This window comes from Pristis pectinata, chromosome 18, assembly GCF_009764475.1.
Source record: "Pristis pectinata isolate sPriPec2 chromosome 18, sPriPec2.1.pri, whole genome shotgun sequence".
Lineage (NCBI taxonomy): Eukaryota > Metazoa > Chordata > Chondrichthyes > Rhinopristiformes > Pristidae > Pristis > Pristis pectinata.
Window position 1 is genome coordinate 37,262,994 of NC_067422.1, and position 4,193 is coordinate 37,267,186.

Here is a 4,193-nt window from a genome sequence, read left to right on the forward strand (position 1 = left end):
CTGGATCACAGTATGCCAGAGAGAGTTTCAACCTGTATTACAAAACTGCCATTTTAATAGTTTGGCATCAACAAGCCAGACATAATTCTTTTCCTGACACTTGAACGAATAAATTACTGTAATATTAGGATAAGTTTTTCTTTATCTTTTTATTAGGGTTTTAAGGCTTAGTTTTTAATAGGGTTGTAATTTATTAGGGTTAGTGTTTTTATAAGGTACTTTTATAAGGGTGTAAAAGTTTTAAGTGGTAGAGTGGGGGCTGGACTGCGCAGGCGCGGCGTGGGCAGTTTAAAAAGCCAACCTCCCTATCCAGCGGGTAGCGTTGGAGCGGGCAGCGAAGTGAGAGGTAGCAGAGTGTTCTGGGCTTTGGCTCAGGGGGCTTAGGTGTAAAGGGGCGAGAAAAGGTAGGTGACTTGAGTTAAGGAAGGAGTATGAGTGCAGTTTCCTGTACTCAGTGTCGGATGTGGGAATTCCCAGAGTCTCCCTGTCTCCGGGAAGGCTACATCTGCACCCAGTGTGTCGAGATGCAGCTCCTGAGGGACCGTGTAAGGGAACTGGAGATGCAGCTCGATGACCTACGTCTGGTCAGGGAGAGTGAGGAGGTGATAGAGAAGAGTTATAGGCAGGTGGTCACGCCGGGAACATTGGAATCAGGCAATTGGGTCACAGTCATGAGGCGGAAGGGGAAGAGTCAGGTACTAGAGAGTACCCCTGTGCCTGTACCCCTTGACAATAAGTACTCCTGCTTGAGTACTGTTGGGGGAGACAGCCTACCTGGGGGAAGCAACAGTGGCAGTGTCTCTGGCACAGAGTCTGGCCCTGTGGCTCAGAAGGGTAGGGAAGGAGAGGGGAGGGCACTAGTGATAGGGGACTCTATAGTTAGGGGGGCAGACAGGCGATTCTGTGGATGCAGGAAAGACACTCGGAAGGTAGTTTGCCTCCCAGGTGCCAGGGTCCGGGATGTTTCTGATCGCATCCAAGATATCCTGAAGGGGGAGGGAGAACAGCCAGAGGTCGTGGTACATATTGGTACCAACGACATAGGTAGGAAAAGGGATGAGGTCCTGAAAAGAGACTATAGAGAATTAGGAAGGAAGTTGAGAAGTAGGACCTCAAAGGTAAGTAATTTCCGGATTACTGCCTGTGCTAAGCGACAGTAGGTATAGGAACAGAATGAGGAGGAGGTTAAATGCGTGGTTGAGGGATTGGAGTAAGGAGCAGGGATTCAGATTTCTGGATCATTGGGGCCTCTTTTGGGGCAGGTATGACCTGTTCAAAGAGGACGGGTTGCACTTGAATCCCAGGGGGACCAATATCCTGGTGGGGAGGTTTGCGAAGGCTACTGGGGGGAGTTTAAACTAGAACTGTTGGGGAGTGGGATCCGTACTGGAGAGACTGGGGAAGAGGTGTTTGGCTCTCAAATAGAGGAGGCTAGGATTAAGTACCATAGGCAGGTGATAGAGAAGGGACGTGTTCAGACAGACTGGAGATGTGTCTATTTTAACACAAGGAGTGTTGTGACCAAGGCGGATGAGCTTAGAGCTTGGATCCTATCCCTCTCTAGTGCTAACGTAAAGGAGATAGAATTATGGTCACTATCACTAAAATGTTAACCCACTGAGAGATCTGACACCTGACGAGGTTCATTACCCAATATCAAATCAAGCACGGCCTCTCCTCTTGTAGGCCTACCTACATACTGTGTCAAGAACCCTTCCTGAACACACCGAACTATGATGTGGTGGCCATTACGGAGACTTGGGTGACTCCAGGGCTGGAATGGTTGATTCAAGTGCTGGGTTTTAGATGTATCAGGAAGGATGGGAGGGAGGCAAGAGAGGTGGGGGAGTGGCACTGTTGATCAGAAATAGTGTCACGGCTGCGGAAAAGGTGGACATTGTGGAGGGGTTGTCTAGGGAGTCTCTGTGGGTGGAGGTTAGGAAGAGGAAGTGGTCGATAACGGTGCTGGGTGTTTTTTATAGGCCGCCCAATAGTGACAGGGTTATTGAGGGGCAGATAGGGAAGCAGATCCTGGAAAGGTGTGAGAATAACAGAGTTGTTGTGATGGGGGATTTTAATTTCCCAAACATCGATTGGCATCTCCAGACAGTGAGGGGTTTAGATGGGGTGGAGTTTGTTCGGTGTGTTCAGGAAGGGTTCTTGACACAGTATGTAGGTAGGCCTACAAGAGGAGAGGCCGTGCTTGATTTGATATTGGGTAATGAACCTCGTCAGGTGTCAGATCTCTCAGTGGGTTAACATTTTCGTGATAGTGACCATAATTCTATCTCCTTTACGTTAGCACTAGAGAGGGATAGGAACAGACAGGCTAGAAAGGTGTTTACTTGGGAGTAAAGGGAATTATGAGGCTCTCAGGCAGGAAATCGGAAGATTAAATTGGGAACAGATGTTCTCTAGGAAAAGTACGGAAGACATGTGGCAGATATTCAGGGGATATTTGTGTGGAGCTCTGCATAGACATGTTCCGATGAGACAGGGGAGTCATGACAGGTTACAGCAACCGTGGTGTACGAAGGCTATAACAAATCTAGTCAAAAGGAAAAGAAAAGCATACAAAAGGTCCAGAGAGCTAGGTAATGTTAGAGATCTGAGGAGTACAAGGCTAAAAGAAAGGAACCTAAGAAAGAGATTAGGAGAGCCAGAAGGGGACATGAGAAGACCTTGGTGGGCAGGATTAAGGAAAACCCCAAGGCGTTCTACAAGTATGTGAAGAGTAAGAGGATGAAATGTGAAAGGATAGGGCCTATCAAGTGCAGCGGTGGGAAAGTGTGTATGGATCTGGAAGAAATAGCGGAGGTACTTAATGAATACTTTACGTCAGTATTCACCACGGAAAAAGATCTGGGGGATTGTAGTGGGGACTTGCAGCGGCCTGAAAAGCTTGAGCATGTAGATATTAGAAAAGAGGTGGTGCTGAAACTTTTGGAAAGCATCAAGTTAGATAAGTTTCCGGGGCAGGATGAGATGTACCCCAGGTTGCTGTGGGAGGCGAGGGAGGAGATTGCGTAGCCTCTGACGATGATCTTTGCGTCATCCATGGAGATTGGAGAGGTTCCAGAAGATTGGAGGGTTGCGGATGTTGTTCCCTTATTCAAGAAGGGGAGTAGGGATAGCCCAGGAAATTATAGACTGGTGAGTCTTACCTCAGTGGTTGGTAAGCTGATGGAGAAGATCCTGAGGGGCAGGATCTATGAACATTTGGAGAGGTGTAACATGATTAGGAATAGTCAGCATGGCTTTGTTAAGGGCAGGTCCTGCCTTAAGAGCCTGATTGAATTTTTTGAGGATGTGACTAAGCACATTGATGAAGGGAGAGCAGTAGATGTAGTGTATATGGATTTCAGCAAGGCATTTGATAAGGTACCCCATGCGAGGCTTATGGAGAAGGTGAGGAGACATGGGATCCAAGGGGACATTGCAGTGTGGATCCAGAACTGGCTGGCCCACAGAAGGCAAAGACTGGTTGTTGAAGGGTCGTATTCTGAGTGGAGGTCGGTGACCAATGGTGTACCTCAGGGATCTGTACTGGGACCCTTACTATTTGTGATTTTTATAGATGACCTGGATGAGGAAGTGGAGGGGTGGGTTAGTAAGTTTGCGGATGACACGAAGGTTGGGGGTGTTGTGGATAGTTTGGAGGGCTGTCAGAGGTTACAGAGGGATATAGATAGGATGCAGAGTTGGGCTGAGAAGTGGCAGATGCAGTTCAACTCAGATAAGTGTGAAGTGGTTCATTTTGATAGGTCAAATATGTTGGCGGAATAGAGTCTTAATGGTAGGACTCTTGGTAGTGTGGAGGATCAGAGGGATCTTGGGGTCCAAGTCCATAGGACGCTCAAAGCGGCTGCGCAGGTTGACTCTGTGGTTAAGAAGGCATATGGTGTATTGTCCTTGATCAATCCGGGAATTGAATTTAGGAGACGTGAGGTATTGTTGCAGGTATATAGGTCAGACCCCACTTGGAGGATTGTGCTCAGTTCTGGTCACCTCACTACAGGAAAGATGTGGAAGCCATAGAGAGGGTGCAGAGGAGATTTACAAGGATGCTGCCTGGAATGCAGAGCATGACTTATGAAAGCAGGTTGAGGGAACTCGGCCTTTTCTCCTTGGAGAGACGGAGGATGAGGGGGGGAGCTGATTGAGGTGTATAAGAAGATGAGAGGTATTGATAG